Genomic DNA, 17,231 nt, shown 5'->3' with positions numbered 1-17,231 from the left:
TGCTATCACAAAGTTACTTTACAAAAAGTTGGAAAACTATTTTTCTTGCTGTTGAAGAAGATTTCAGGTATTTTCTCCAGCATGGTGTCTCATTTACATAGTACATTACTATTATAGAATGAAATCCATGCTATACTCTCTGGTATTCCACTTGCTGATCCTGTTTGTAATTTATATATATTTCACCAGTACAATATGCAGTCAAGCAAAGTGTTCTTGTCATTAACTGCAGATGAAATCAATGGGACAAGCAGCCCATTACTACACCCCATTCAGTTGCTTTTCACAGGGCGAAGTTGTTTTTCAAATGTTCTGAATTGTGCACATAATACATAATTTGCATTGTGTGGTGTGACAAAAATCTAGCAGTTATCTAATTCATAGAGTGAATCTGGTGAAATGATATCATTAATAATGTTGTAATAGCAGCTGGATGTGATGCAAAAAAGGGGGCAAAGCATCAACAACTGGTACTGCTGCAGCACTTTCAATCATCCTTTGTCACCCAGTGTGTTGCAGCAGTTCTGTATAAGGCACTCTGAGGATCATTTTACACATGCAGTACCTATTTATTTTGACTAGTTGATTACACTTAACGTCAGCACACTAAAAACACTTGTTTAGTCAATCAGGAAACTGCAGAATACTTCATTCACATGGCCATATATACCTCTGCTGAATCTCTTCAACAATTCCCATTTCACTGTTGGTGTGTTCTCCCTCCTTACCACTCCCACCTATTATGTGTACTGAATATGCAAATAGAATCATTGCCATCATCACATCCCTGGTGCTAATGCACTCATTAATCACTCGCATAGAATCAAAGATTCATAGAGTTGGAAGAGACCACAAGGGTCATCCAGTCCAACCCGCTGCCATGCAGGAAATCTCAATCAAAGCATCCCCAACAGATGTCCATCCAGCTTCTCTTTAAAGACCTCAAAAGAAGGAGATTGCACCACACTCAGAGGGAATGTGTCCCACTGTTCAACAGCCCTTACTGTCAGGAGATTCCTCCTAATGTTGAGATGGAATCTCTTTTCCTGTAGTTTTCATCCATTGTTCTGGGTCCTATTCTCTGAAGCAGCAGAAAACAAGCTTGTTCCACCCTCCATATGACATCCCTTCAGATATTTAAACAGGGTGATCATATCATGTGTTAATCTTCTCCAAGCTAAACATACCCAGCTCCCTAAGTCCTTCCTCATAGGTCATGGTTTCCAGACCCTTCACCATTTTAGTTGCCCTCCTCTGGACACACTCCAGCTTGTCAACATCCTTTTTAAATTATGGTACCCAGAATTGGATACAGTATTCCAGGTGAGGCCTGACCAAAACAGAATAGAGTGGCACTATTATTTCTTTTGATCTAAATACTATACTTCTATTGATATAGCCTAAAATCGCATTGGCGTTTTTAACTGCTACATCACATAGTTGACTCACGTTCAACTTGTGGTCTACTAGGACTCCTAGATCCCTTTCACACATAGTCTCTGGTACCTGCACATTTGTTGTTTGTGTGAAGAGAGTGAGTGCTAGTGGGATGCTCCATGCCCATGAACCTTGTCAAATCAGACTTTCTTTTTGCATAGGGAAGGCTTATGTAATTTTGGCAATCTGTGAAGCCCAGCTCCCCACCACACCACCACCATCTGAGGTTCTATAGGAAGAAAATTGGCCATCAGAACCTCTACCACTGCTTACCCTGCTCCAGATTATTATTTTTTTAAATTCTTCTTTTTAGCTAGAGCTGTTGGCAACTAGGGGTCAGCAATTTCAGGAGGTCACAGCTTCCCAGCCCTGATGTAGAGAATGTCATCTGTTTTCTAATTCAATCTTTTCAAAGTGTTAATAAATAAAAGCTTATTGAAAGTATTATATGCAACTTCCTGGCCAGCCCTAAAGTATGTAAGGAAGCTTTGTCTAGTTCAAATGAAAAAATGAAGTGGGGGATCTGGTGTTCCTGGCTATATTAAGAGGCCAGTGCACAGTTAAATCATCATTCCTCAGGTGCTTGGTTTGAACACCTTCCAGATTTTGTGTTCTTTTTGTGCTTCTGTTCAACAATCTGGAGATGCATAGGAGCATTTTTTAGAAATACTGTTTTCCTCCATGTTTATTAGACTTCCCCTCTATGGAGGAAATGCTAGTTTCACTTTGCATGTTTCTTTAGATAAAATTTCTAGAACACATCATTGTATATCTACTTTTGAGGGTTAAGAATCACCCAAAGGTGAGTTTTAATGCACTCCACCTGTTCATTCATTACACATATGTTACCTTTTCAATGATTATTTCTCTTAACTGGTAAATGCTATGATTGAGTATAATGAAAATAATGTGTTATACTTTTGCTGCTGTACTCATTGACATTATTGTAAATTTGTGCATTGCTATTGTAAATTGGTGCATTATCCATGATTATAAAATCCTTGAATTCTGCAGCTGTGAGATAGGTAGTCAGAGGGTCATTGTTTTGGACAGAGTTATATCTTATAAAACTAGATAATATACCAGAACTCTTTCATAATAATATACATTTTTATGGATGTATGAAGACTTTGCCTTCCTTTTAAAAGCTACATAAATAACTCCAGGTCTAACTTCATGAACTATAATGCTGTTGCAATATAAGGAGCCCAGGGAGATGGGGATCTGAATATGACTTTTGCAAATATGAAAGGGACCATAAAAGGTGCAGTCTTCATAGATCTAGTCACATTTGATGAGAATTAGCTTAACCTTTGAAAGATATTATATTTTGTAAATACCATAATTTAATGAGATTACTCATCCAGTTTACCAATTATGACACTTTTTAAATGCCAAGGTAATGTATCATTTATGGGGTTAAATCCATATTACATTGACTATACCTTCCTTGGGCTACACTGCAGGAGTCAGTGTGGGTTTGTGTTAGGAGTACACATAAAATGATCAGAGACTTGTGGTTATGGCCAGTAGGTGTTCTTTTAATGTGACTTTTAGATTCCAACTTTTTTCAGTGAAACAAGGTTGGAAACCCATAGTCACATTCATGGGACAGCAATTGGCCATGGCCATAAATCTCTGATTGTTTTATGTGTGCTCCTAACACAAACAAGCTGAAACACGGTCATAGATAAGGACTGAGTGGATCTCTTACATGTTTCTTTGCTCCAGAAACCAACAATATAAAATCCTCCCACATTTGTATAGTTGCCATAGTCCAAAGTATATGTCTACAGGATTGCAGCCTTAGTGACAGTTGTATATATGGAAGAAGTCTCAGAGGCTGTGCAGATCACCCCTAAGGGGCGGCCTGCAACCACCTCCAGCTGTGCCAGATCAGGGCAGGCCATGGCCCCAATCTGGCTTTTAAAGGGCATAAAAAGGAGCCACAAAAAGTGCCTCCTTTTTGTGCCCTGGAAAGGGCATGATAGCCATGGAGCCATGGTTTTAAGGCGCTCCTTTCGTGCTATGTGAAAGGTAGGCCAATGCCATTGGGCCTCCCTAAAGGAACTGAGCCCTTCCCACATGGCATCCAACTCCATCCTGGCCTCTGAGCGGAAGAGAGGGTGGGCCAATGCCATCAGGCCTATCCTTAAGATACAGAGCCCTCCATCTGTCCATCTGCCTTGGTCCAGGCCTCAGAGGAAGACAAGAATGCTGGACCTGATCCTCTCCCCCCCACCACCACCATTCCATTCTCCTTTTTTGTCGTGTCTTCTTAGAGTGTAAGCCTGAAGTCAGGGAACCATCTAATTAAAAGATTTTATGTACAGTGCTGTGTAAATTTACAGCACTATATAAATAAAGCTTAATAATAATAATAATAATAATAATAATGTCATGTAAACGCAGCATCAGAGAAGTGCTGTGACACCGTGCACCATGTGGAATGGCACACGGCATCACACCACCATGGGGGCAGAGTTGGGGCATGCTTCATATGGACGCCACACCCCAACTCCGCCCCAGGCCAGCCTTAGTGGTTGGTCTGCACAGCTCCTCAGTTCAAAACACACACATTGGTTGAAATCCTGTTGGTTAGTCTCAACTGAAGTAAACCTATTTAATCAATTGTTGAATAGTGAATCAGCACGTAGGTAAATACAAGTGATTCAAATGGTCTACTCTAAGCAGAGATAACAATAAGATTCAGGCCACTGTTTCTGATCTAAGATATTAATGCCATGAGTGCAAGTGGTAGCCAATGGCTTCTATGTCAGTTGGATAGTGTATCCATTCTGAGTTTTTATCTGAGTTTTTTTAAAAAGGCTATCCAATGTGATGAGCTTATTTGTCGATTTTAAAATTCAGATTCAAATCCAGAGGAGATCACTGCTCCAGTAACATGGAAGCCACCAGCTGCCACTGCACGAGTAAGATGGAGTATCACCAGTTTTATATTACTAATAAATTTCTGTTTCAAGAGACAGTGGATTCAGAGTACAAAGAAAACAGCTAGTATTATTGGAAGTGGTAATCAGATGGCATGATCTGGAACAAAGGGAACTGTTGCTATACTTTGTTAGAAATTGCAGAGAATGTGACAAGCTTTTTAAAAACACACAGCTATTTGGCATATCAAGTATGTAACGTTGAAAGAAAATATAATTCAAAAGATGAACAATGTAAGTGTTCAAAAGTCAGTATGCTATTTTATCTTACTGAAATTAGTGTTTGTGCGTGTGTGCGTGCGTGCGCGCGTGTCTTCCCTGTCAATGTATGGTGACCCCATGTGGTCCTCCTAAACACTGATCCATATGGTCAGTGTACCACTTCTCTATTGGGATGTGATCTAGATTTAGTCTCCTTTACTTCTAACAATTGTCATCACCTTGAAGGGACCTCGGCATTTATCCTTGATGAGAAGGAAATATGTGTTCCCAAATTAGAATAAATCTTTTAAAGAAATCATTTTTGTTTGCCAAAAAAAAGGAACCTATGCAGATGATTTCATTTATCATAATATCTCAATATAAATTCAGGTTTTGACCTTTCACAGAAAGCATTCCTCTCTGAATATCATGCAAGACAATGGCCTGTTACAGACTGCCAAAATAAAGCTGCTTCGGGTCTCTTTGGAGGTAATAATAATAATAATAATAATATTTATTTGTATATCGCCCTCTGGCAAACCAATCCGGGCGGTTAACAACAGTAAAATATAAAATATGACAATTAAAAACACTTTATCCCTCCCCCCCTTAAGACAGTATTAAACAGTATAACATATTAAAACACAATATCAATGCATAAAAACAACAATTAAAAACTAAAAAACCCTGATATCCCTCTGTTGATCCTCAACCATCACTAAGATGGGGCCACGGGAGGAATGAGGGAGTCAGGGAACCTGGGCCGGGATGGTTAATCTGGAAAGGCCTGTTGGAAGAGATCTGTCTTGACCGCTTTTTTAAAGCTGTCTAATGATGTTATCTGACGGATCTCATTCGGCAGGTCGTTCCAGAGTTTGGGGGCGACAGCAGAGAACGCCCTCTGGGAGGTCGACGCAAGCCTAGATTTTAGAGGCTGCAGTAAGTTCCTCCCAGAGGACCGGAGAGCGCGGGGAGGATTGTACGGGAGGAGGCGGTCCCTGAGATAGCTTGGACCCAAGCCATTTAGGGCTTTAAAGGTAATAACCAACACCTTGTACTGGGCCCAGAAGCTGATAGGCAGCCAGTGGAGGGACCTCAAAACCGGAGTAATGTGGTCCCTCCTAGATGTTCCTGAGACAAGCCTGGCTGCCATATTTTGAACCAGCTGTAATTTCCGAGTCAAGCACAGGGGTAGCCACATGTAGAGTGCATTACAGAAGTCAAGGCGTGAGGTTACCAGCGTGTGCACAACCATCTCGAGATCCCTTACTTCCAGAAAAGGGCGCAGCTGGCGTATCAGCCGAAGCTGATAACAGGCACTCCTGACCGTCGCATTTACCTGAATTGTCATCAGGAGCGACGAGTCAAGGAGCACCCCCAGACTGCGAACACAGTCATTGGAGGAGAGTGTGACCCCATCCAGGACTGGAGGTTGCAACCCAATTCTTGGTTTCGGGGCCGCTACCATGAGCACCTCCGTCTTGTCTGGATTCAGTTTCAATCTGTTTTTCCTCATCCAGCCCATTACCGCCTGAAGACATTCATTGAGAGAAGAGATGCCATCGGAATTCAAGGCCGACGAACGAGATACAGAGAAATAGATTTGGGTGTCATCAGCGTACTGATAACACCCAGCACCATGACTCCGTATTATCTCACCCAGCGGCTTCATATAGATGTTAAATAACATCGGGGACAAAATAGCCCCCTGAGGAACCCCACAAGTGAGGTACCTCTTACTGGAGCTACAGTCCCCGAGTAGCACCCTCTGAGACCTGCCCGAGAGGAAGGACCGGAACCACTGCAAAGCAGTGCCCCCGATACCTAACCCCCTCAGGCGGTCCAAGAGGATGCCGTGATCTATAGTATCAAAAGCCGCTGAGAGGTCTAAGAGCACCAACAGGGTCACACTCCCCCTGTCAATGCTCAGACGCAGATCGTCGGTCAAGGCAACCATGGCAGTCTCAACCCCAAAGCCTGTCCTAAAGCCAGTTTGAAATGGGTCTAGATAATCAGTTTCATCCAAGACAGCTTGGAGCTGAAGGGCAACCGCCCTCTCGATCACTTTGCTCAAAAATGGCAGCAATGACACCGGCCTATAATTCCTCATATCCAGGGGGTCTAGGGAAGGTTTTTTCAGGAGTGGCCTAACCGCCGCTTCCTTTAAACAAGATGGAACATGTCCTTCCCTGAAGGATGCACCGATGATATCCGTGAGGAATCTCATCAATGCATCCCCCCCCTGGACGGCCAGCCATGATGGGCAAGGGTCGAGAGGGCAAGTTGTCTTCCTCACCTTACCAAGCAGCTTGTCCACGTCATCAGTACTCACAGATTGGAGCTGATCCAGTATGACTACATTGGCGGAGTCACTGGACGCCTCGCCTGTCGACTCTGTTTCAACGGTGGCATCTAAGTCGGCTCTTATCTGAGAGATTTTGTCTGCAAAGAAGTTGTTAAACGCGTCACAGCAGGCCGTCGTCGGGTTAAGTAAGGGATTTGGCGCAGGGGGTACCTGCGTCATTTCCCTCACCACCTTAAACAGCTCTGCTGGACGGGACTCTGCAGATGCAATACGTGCAGAAGAGAAGGCTCTCTTCGCTGCACGTATTGCCTCCCTATAGGAACAAAGAAAGTTCCTATGGCGAGTTCTGTCGGATAAGAGTCGAGTCTTCCGCCACCTGCGCTCTAGCCGTCGTCCAAACCGCTTCATCTTCCTCAGCTCTGGCGTGAACCAGGGCCTCCGATTTGGGGCGGGATGGCAAGGGTGCTTGGGAGCAATCGTGTCGATAGCCCTGTTAAGATCGGTGTTCCAGGTATTGACCAGAGCATCGACAGGATCACCGGCATTCCCAACCAGTAAACCCTCTAAGGCTGTCTGGAATCCAATGGGCTCCATCAGCCTTCGAGGGCGGACCATTCTAATGGGTCCGCCACCCCCGGTGGGGCAGATATTGGCTCTAAGTTTCGTCTTGACCAGGAAATGATCCGTCCATGACAATGCGGAGGTACTTACCACCTCCGCCCACGGATATTCCTGTTCCGTACTGAAGACCGCATCGAGTGTATGACCTGCACAATGTGTGGGCCCTTTGACCAACTGGGATAGGCCCATGTTTGTCATGGTCTCCATGAACTCCCGAGCTGCACCTGTTAAACTGGTCTCGAGCGGGATGTTGAAGTCCCCCAAAACTAAAAGTCTGGGGGTCTCCAATAGCAGCTCAGAGACCAGCTGTGTCAGCTCAGTCAGGGAGTCTGCTAGACAACGGGGTGGCCGGTAGACTAGCAAAATCCCCAATCTATCCCTGGTCTTCAGGCTGAGGTACATACACTCGAAATGGACTGTATTCCGGACAGGTATCCTGGTCAAGGTCAAGGTGTTCTTATAAACCAGAGCCACTCCGCCCCCCCCCCCGCCCACTTCCCCTCACCTGCTCACTGACAGAGTACCCGGCTGGGAGGGCCTGCGCCCATATGGCAGCACTTTCCTCTCCCAGCCAGGTTTCTGCAAAGCAAGCCAGGTCGGCGTCTTCATCCAGGAGAAGATCCTGGATGATATGGGTCTTGTTTTTGACCGACCTGGCATTGCAGAGGAGCAGAGTGAGGTTCTGTGGAATGGTTGGTCTGCTCTCCAAGCCATTTCGAGAAACAGAGGGAACTGAAGGCGGGATAGCTTTCAAACAGCGATCCCGTCTTCTTTTGCAACATCTGTTCCCTCTATTCCAGCCATATCTCCCATTCCCCAGCACTACTCCAATGGTCGCCCCTACCACATTCCCGGCCTCAGGTGGGATGGCAGGATACAAGTCCGACAGATTGGAGGAGTATTGATGTTCCCTGGGCCCTCAAAGAGTTCCATAGCATCTGCTTCTCCTCCTTCAACTGGAGCCAGCAGTACCAGCAGGAGGGTGATGTTCCTGGGGCGTTTAAGAGCACCCCCATATACTATCCCCACTTCCAGTTCTGGCGTTGGTGCTCCAAGGAAGAATGGTGGTGTTCCCCTGGGCCCTAAAGGGCTTACAGCATCCGCTCTCCTCCTCCAATCATGGCCTCTACCACCTCCAGAGGGTGAAATACCCACAAACCCCCGCTCCTCCAGCCTCTGAGTCTCTGCACCGCCGCCGCAAGCGCCGCCGCCGCTGTGGGAGAGAGGGTATGTTGGGGCTATTATAGCCCAGCTCTTCCAGCCTCTAGGTCCCTGCGCCGCCGCCGCAAGCACCGCCGCCGAGGCCCCAGACGCTGCCTCTGCCTCAACAGGTTGCTGGGGGAGATGTCCCTGGAGGGTTTTTATGCCCTCCGTGTCCTCTTCCAGCTCTGCTGCTGCTGCTGAGGCTGCCTCAGGGCTGCCCAAGTGATGGTGGTTGGGCTTGAGGAGTCCTCCAAACGGCCCCAGACGCTGCCTCTGCCTCAACAGGTTGCTGGGGGAGATGTCCCTGGAGGGTTTTTATGCCCTCCGTGTCCTCTTCCAGCTCTGCTGCTGCTGCTGAGGCTGCCTCAGGGCTGCCCAAGTGATGGTGGTTGGGCTTGAGGAGTCCTCCAAATGGCCCCAGACGCTGCCTCTGCCTCAACAGGTTGCTGGGGGAGATGTCCCTGGAGGGTTTTTATGCCCTCCGTGTCCTCTTCCAGCTCTGCTGCTGCTGCTGAGGCTGCCTCAGGGCTGCCCAAGTGATGGTGGTTGGGCTTGAGGAGTCCTCCAAACGGCCCCAGACGCTGCCTCCGCCTCAACAGGTTGCTGGGGGGGATGCCCCTGGGGGGGTTTTATGCCCTCCGTGTCCTCTTCCAGCTCTGCTGCTGCTGCTGAGGCTGCCTCAGGGCTGCCCAGGTGATGGTGGCTGGGCTTGAGGAGTCCTCATACACAGGTATGCTGTTTAAATGATACATCCATCCTAAGAATCCGGAAGCTGCACCAAAGCTGCACTCCAGTGCTTAGGAATGGAGTGTGGCTTTGGCGCGACCTCTGGACTCTTAGGACCCATGCATCATTTAAACAACATACCTCCAAAGAGACCCAAAGCAGCTTTATTTTGGCAGTCTGTAACAGGCCAATATAAATTTAATTATACGTTTTTTTTTTCTTAAAAAGTAGCTATCAAGCTGTCCTAAAGCTCATCATTTTTTACCTCCATATAACCTCTCTTATCAAGACACATCAAAGTCCCACATTTTTGGGAAAAAAGATATTTTCTGTTAGGCAATAATTTCAAACTGTTGCTATGACACTGTCAGCAAGTACCCAGAAATATCTTGTTTGTTACAGCTGTTTCTTATGCCTAATATCTGTGTCATTTATGAAGAGACACTGCGCTTAAGATTCATTTTTATCCCTACAGAGATACTATGTGCCTCATTTCACACAGGGAATTTTCAGAAGGCTTTTAGCAAAATGGTTGGTTTTATTTTTTAAAAAGAAAAGAAAAGAAAAGCTTTCAGCACCAGCACCAATCACCCTTGCCAAAATTCTAAGGTTCCAGGGTCCTAGCAGGGGCCAACAATTGTTTTGCTCTAGGATTACAATATATACACACAGAGACACACACACGGGGACACACACACACACACACACACACACACACACACACACACACACAATATATATATACAGTGATTGTTTAATCAGTTGTTAAAATTCTTAGTGTTTATGTTTGTGAATTAACTATCTAGTTGCTATCCTTTAACATTATTGGATTCCTTTTCAGTCCTTCCTAATCTTCCATACTCTGACAAGATCCCTTGCCGAACGGATGACCCAATACACACATAGATATCTTTTCCAAAAATTCCTGAGACTAAAATGTGTTTTCTTTTTATCTCCTTTCAGGAGTGGTAGATGCATCTATTGCTGTAAGTATGGCAAATCCACTCTTGATTTTATGGTCAGTCCTCCTACAGGTGGTTCAGCTTGAAAGAGAGTGCTTGAGTGCTGGGCCATATTCCAAACAGAGGTTCAGCACTGGAAGAACTCCTACACAACCAAGAGCTGCTGTGGGAGAAGAGGCCATAAAACTGAGTTTGGACTTGCCTCTGTCAAGACAGTGGATCCATTGATCCATTTGTGTGTGGCAGGGAGAGAGATGCCGGTATTGTTTTTGGTATCTCTACATAAAGTCAAATGATGTTCAAAGCACTTTATTAAACATAGAAAATATATTGTCATGCATATTCTTGCCCAAGAACTGATGTCTGCAGGAGGGCTACCCTCTGTGCCCAATATGGCATGAAATGAAATGATTTTCTCAGGTATGGCATCTCAGTTGTAGAATGTCCTCCCCTTGGAAGTTTGATTGGAACCAGTGTGTTCTTTCTGGAGCTAAGTCAAAGTTTAGCTTTTTATTTAAACTTTTTGGGGATAAATTTACTATAAATATACATATACATGATTTCAATTGATGTAGTTTATAAGCTGTTTAAACTGGTAATGTTTAATATTTTTTCTTGTTTAAACTATTTTCTTGTTTTCATCTGGGATTGTTTGAATTATTTATTGTTTTCTCTGTAAGCTGCACTGAAACATCATGAAGAAAGATCATACAGAAATATTTTAATAAAATAAATCAATAAATTATTAGATTGCATCCCTCCACCCCTTTGTTCAAGTAACTCAGCTGTTCCTTCCTCCTTTTTATCCTCACAACAACCCTGTCAGGTATGTTACATTGGGAGAACGAGAGGCCTGATGTCACTCAGTGGATAAGGATTTGAATCTGGTTTCTCTGATTTACTAGGCTCTTCAAAAGATGCATTTGCCCCTTTTCCATTACAAAGTACTGTGGGGTTTCAAAACTGGGTGTTTGGAATGTATTAACTTTTATGCTGAACTGATGCATTCTCTAAACTCTATGAAGAGAATGTAATGGATCTCTACTTTGATTTCTACAATGAAAAAGCATACCTAACAATATTACAGTCACATCTGCAGGTTTTGCTGAATTCAAAAGGGAGTCAAGTGCACAGACCTAATGTACTAAAGTGAGACTATTTCATTGATTTGCACAAATCATAGATCCAAAAAATATTCCTCACTACTTGAAAATTGTGGTGAATGCAAAATAGCACCTAGTATGTCTTTAGCAGGTAAATCAGGAGCAAACACTATTTTGAGAATGAGATGGTTTTATCTCATATCAAAAGCTGCAAACATTCATTTGCCACAGAATACACATTAGATTTGGAATTACAGAGAGTTCTGGCCTTTTGCTAGCATTGCCTGATACAAATGTTTCCAAACATACAGCTGTCCCATTCACAGACTATGTTTTGAGGTGTATAGCTAGTGTAACTTAGGTATCATCCCTCACATGAAAGCAATCATTTAAGGGGAAGCAGAGCCATACTGACTGGTCTCACTTTGTCTACCATGTCTTCACTACAGTGTCCCATACACTGTGCCCTTGTATATAGAAGTAGCAAATGCCTGTGGAATCATAGCCTAGTAAGTTGAGGCAGTCACAGGAAAACCAAACTAGTCCTCATCATACTTGTGTAGTTTAGAACATTATCTGAAAATGAAAGAAGGTATAGCGTTTAGAAATCAATCACTCTAAGCAAACTGTCACAGTGAAGAAAGCCAAAGAGTTAAGAAGGCAAGGTATACAACTTTTAAACCAGTTTGGCATCATAAATCCAAATAACTGGAGAGCACACAAGATGATGCACCCGTTTGTTGAATAGCTGTTTTCAACAAGAACTCCCCCCAGCTACTAGGAGATTTATGGCTGCTTAATATTCGGACATGATGTGGCTATTTACTCAAGGTTTCCTCTTTCTATGTTTCTGTTTGTCATGCTGCCATTCTTCAAGTGCTCGTGGTGTTTCCTGAGCTTCCATCTGCTTTAACTGAGACAAGTCCTCGTCTAACAGAAGGGCTCCTTCAGCTGTAACTATCTATAGCTACCTCCATTCCTCTGGAGAGGAGTTGTCATCTGCACCTAGAGTGTTTTGCCCCAAGAGCGATGCTATGGACTTTGAGTGTAGTAAGGCCTCTGGCTTTCGGGAACACAGCCAGAACAAAAGACTTGTCCACAAATTTCTTAAGTTTCAAAAGCTTTACTGGTCATAAACACAAAACATGAAACTGATCTCCTTTTTCTCAATAGTCCTTCCTAAATACCTTGCTCTCTCTTCTTGGTGGATTCTATCTTTCTTCTTCTGAGGACTATCTTTCTTCTTTGTGGACTTATCTCTTTGTCAAAGGAAAATACTCTCTCCAGGTCTGACTTGGCTGAAATCTTACTACACACTGAAACTAACTAGAGGGAGACAGCATAAGACCCTGGGATTTCCCACAATCCTTGTCTTTCTTAAAGCTGTAGATTTCTATTTCCCCTCCTAAACTGATACATAGAAAGCCTAATATAATCTCAACTAAATATATGTCTCAAGAGCATCAAAGATGCTATGGAGGCATGACATAGAGGGTCTTTCAGGCCTGAATCCTCTGACTCTGGTTCCTTGAAGTGAGTTATAACAATTGGGAGGCAAAAAGGTCTGAACTAAGGTGTCTTGGAAACCGATGAAATGGCCCATATAACCAATTTTGCGCCTTTCTCTTTCATGTTTGCATGTTTCATTTCCACATTTATGTTTTTCCACACTCCTTTTACTGCCTGGCACTAAATAGGGATGGGTGCAAATTTAGATTAGCTCATCTTTTGACAAGAAGTTTCCAGACTTCACAGATGTTTTAAAAATACACACACAAAAAAAACAGTCCCTCCTCTTTGAACCGTAGCCCATGATTGAAGAATCCAAATCGTTCTCGGCGGCACCATCTGCGGCACTATTTTCCTCTCCCTTCCTGAACCGTGCTCTTCAACTGGCAGAAGAGACAAGATGACAACTTGTACATCCATTTCTTTCAGCTTCCTACCAAGAGCCTCATAATCCCTTCTGATGTTCTGAAGGCTGTGTCTTGCAGTATCATTGGTTCCCACATGGACCAAAAAGAAGGGGTATTGGTCAGTAGGCTTGACCAGTCTTGTCAGCCTCTATGTCACATCATGGATCTTTGCCCCGGGGAGACAATACACCTCTCAAGACATCTTGTCAGGCCTACAAATGACTGCTTCTGTATCCCTCAGCAAGGAGTCCCCCACTACAACCACATGCCTCCTCCGAGGCTTAGCAGTGACTGTTCCCTCTGGTGGAACTCTCAGGCTCCCCTGCTCTGTCCCTGAAGTCTGTCCATGCTGTTCTTCTTTGTCCTCCTTGATAAGGGAAAGAGCTTCTTGGCCTACTTCTCTGTGTGACACTCCTCCAGCTGTCTGCTTCCTGTGTATGTGAAGTGACCTCCTCCACACTAGCAACTTCCTCTGTGTGGTATTCATCCAAGATCGTTAGTTCTGTTCTGGTCCAGGAAATCTTCTTGCTCTCTAATATGCCGAAGTGTAGCTACGCTGGACTCCAGCTGCTGTACTTTCTCCTCCAAGAGTACTACTAATGTGCACTTCATGCATGTGAAGTTCTCCACTTCTGTAGGCAAGAAGGCAAACATCCCACAAGTGTTGTAGGTGACTGCAGCAGTTCCCTCAGTGTCCATACTGTGAAGTCTTTAGTAATGACTGAAACAAGACTGTGGTAAACACCAACATTGAGGCCCCTGATGACCTGGCCTTTTCGCCAGTCTCTGGCAGTGAGCTCAATCTACTGGGAATATAACTTTATAGGAATGTTCTGGCTGCTAGCTTGTTCTTAAGGGTAAGGTTTGGATTCAAGGTTTGCTTCTCACCTGCAGCCTCTGCTGAAGATTTCTTTCATTAAAGGGAAAAAAAATTGGCGTGAAGTTCTGGGAGGGGTTGTATAGAACTAGTCTGCTAGCTCCACCCCCGAGTGACTCACAGATGTGACTCACAGAAGCTCCACCCCCTCAGAAACAAGCACACTCTCCCAAAGTTTAAAAAAAAATCAGTCACACTCAAAATGGCTGCCCAGCTCCTTCTCTTCTCCTTCTCTCTCTGGCAAGAACTGTAGAACAAAATGAAACTGACAGATATGCCCACTGAGGCTTTCATGTACTCAGGTCATAAAAGGCAGGCTTTGATACCCCTGGCATTAAACCATGTTTCTTCATGGTGAATTAGGATAGCTACTTCCATTGTTGCAGTTTTTCCTGGCAGATTCCTCATATTTAAATCTATAGCTATATTACAGGCAGGCAAATTCAACATGATTCTCTTCATACTCATGTACAGCTGTAACTACTGAATTTGACCAGCTCAGACACCTGAGAATTCCAATGGTTTTTGTCAGGAATTTAGAAAATTTGAGAATTTCTTGATAAATAGGATTAACAGATTTTTTAAAAAGTGGATGAAAGTAAGCCTGAAAGATTTGTCTGTCCCTGGCAGTTACATATCTTTAGAATATTGTTACTCACATAGGAGATTGATACTTCATAAAATAAGGATGCTGCAATCTTTAGACCATTATTGAGATACGTACCTATTCCCATTCTTCTGTGTCTTTATTGTGTTATTCCCCTAGCACATAAAATGATGTGATGTTATTTTTCAGGCACCGGTAACTAATTTTGTTTCAAATTAAAATCTGCTCATTTCAATCAGACCTTTATCCATGTAATTTAGCTTTTCAGACATTTAGCTTTGCCCTTAGCACATTTTCCTCAGATGCCTGGCCTGCTGAGTGTACATTAATTCCTGGAAAGCATGCTTCAGATTACAGTCTGAAGTCTTAGAATGGCTCAGTGACCATGACTCTGAGCTTCATTTTGCATTTGGCAAAACAAATTCATCATGGGTTAACAATAGAACTGGCCAAATTTGCATCAAAATTGTTACATTATAGAATTCTTAAAAGCTGGAATTTTTCACATAAATCCATATATAAAGCCATATACTTTGATTGAAGATTGTAAATAAAATTAATTAAATACGGCTTTGGTGGATCACATTCAAAGACTGTCTAGTCCCATATTCTTTTCGCACAGTGACTAATTAGGTGCCTATGGAAAACCAGCCAGCAGGGCATGAATGCAACTGCAGCCAGCATGCTCCCTAGCTATTGATAGAGCAGATTTCCAGTATCGTAGGTGATATATAAGTATCATGAATAATAGCCAATGATAGTCCCATCATCCATTACATTATCCTATCCCTCTATCCATGTTGCCAGTCATGATTGCATGTGCAAGTGAATCTCACATTATGAAGAAATACTTGTTTCTTCTTTTCTGAATCTCCTGCAATTTAGCTTCAGTGGGCACATTATAGTTTCCAGTGACATGAAAGAAGAAAGAAGAATAGTTCTATTGACTTTCTCCACACCATACATAAATGTATGTCTCTCTGTATGTTTTACCTTTTATCTAGCTAGGTAAAGGAAAAGGTAGTCTCTTGACATGAATGTCTAGTCATAACCGACTGTAGGGGGTGGTATTCATCGCCATTACTAAGCTGAATAGCCAGTGTTGTCCAAGGACTATTCTGGTGGTCTTGTGGCCAGCATGACTGCACCAAATGCTATTACCTTCCCACTTAAGTGGTACCTATTTATCTACTTGAATTTGCATGATATCAAACTGCTAGGTTGGCAGAGGCTGGGACTAGTGACAAGAGCTCTCCCCACCATGCAGCACTCGGGCCTTGAACTGCCAACTTTCTAATTGGCCTCTAATTCTAACTAACCACTGAGCCACTGCATCCCTTTATCTAAGGGATTATTATCTAAGATAAACATCCCAAAATACTGTTTTCCTTCATGGAAATTTCTCCATTCCCTTGATCATTCCTGTTTTTTGTTGTTTTGTTTGTTGTTTTTTTATTTGTTTTGTTTTTTACAACATACCTTTTTGAGATGTAGTAATCAGATATGCATGCATATCTATGTACATTGGTTTATGTAATGGTGATATGATATTGACAGTTTTATTTTCGCTTCTCTTTCTAATTATGACTGATATTTTTTTTTCCATTAGCAACACATAGAGCTGACCAAGTTATCATTTTGATCAAGCTATCTACCACCACTACAGAATCCCTTTGCTACCCAACACCAGAATAATGAGACCAGACACCAGAATAGGATAAAACAGGGCCATTTATTGAACAATTTATTAAATTCTTAACAGAACTGCAACTAATTTCTAAGAACAACTAGGTGTGGGAGAAGCTGCATCTGGTATATTTCCCCAGACCACCTCTGCAGCTTATCTGTACGATAACACCTGTGTCCTCAATGACAACCCAAAAGCTGGGTTATTCTCTGGCCAGACCACATCAGAAAGTCTAACCAGAAAGTCCCCTTCCCAATCTGTGAAGATTAAAGATGGGGTTTATCTTTCAAGCAGGGCAATTTCTTTCTGCCACCTCCCAGGTTGCAAGGCCTAAAGAGGTGGTTCCAGAAATGTCCCTTCCACCCAAACAGTGTCCAAGGTGCTCTCCGAAATATAATCCAAATATTTATGCCAGAGATAAGTAATCATGCAAACCCAATTAGAATTCAAAGTTTTAAGCTAAATTAGCTATTATTGACTCCACTTGAGCCAATTACCCATATGCCACTGAAAACAGTATGGGGTAGGTGAAAAACCTGTGGAAAAGGAAAAAATTCCTACCCGACCCTTAGACGACCAAGAAAATTTCATACAATACCAGCAGTGGGCGGGTGGGTTGATTTCACTTTAGCAGT

At 43.3% G+C, this 17,231-nt stretch overlaps 1 protein-coding gene across 2 annotated transcripts in view; it reads left to right on the top strand.

Moving 5' to 3' along the window:
* Nucleotides 1–17,231, top strand: part of LUZP2 (leucine zipper protein 2) — a 508,047-nt gene that overhangs the window by 404,737 nt on the left and 86,079 nt on the right. The window lies entirely within an intron of this gene.

Source organism: Sceloporus occidentalis, unplaced genomic scaffold (assembly GCF_023333645.1).
Source record: "Sceloporus occidentalis isolate IW3139 unplaced genomic scaffold, rSceOcc1.0.p SCAF_4, whole genome shotgun sequence".
Classification (NCBI taxonomy): domain Eukaryota; kingdom Metazoa; phylum Chordata; class Lepidosauria; order Squamata; family Phrynosomatidae; genus Sceloporus; species Sceloporus occidentalis.
The sequence above is the reverse complement of the archived record's forward strand: the minus strand, read 5'-3'. Positions and strand labels throughout refer to the sequence as shown.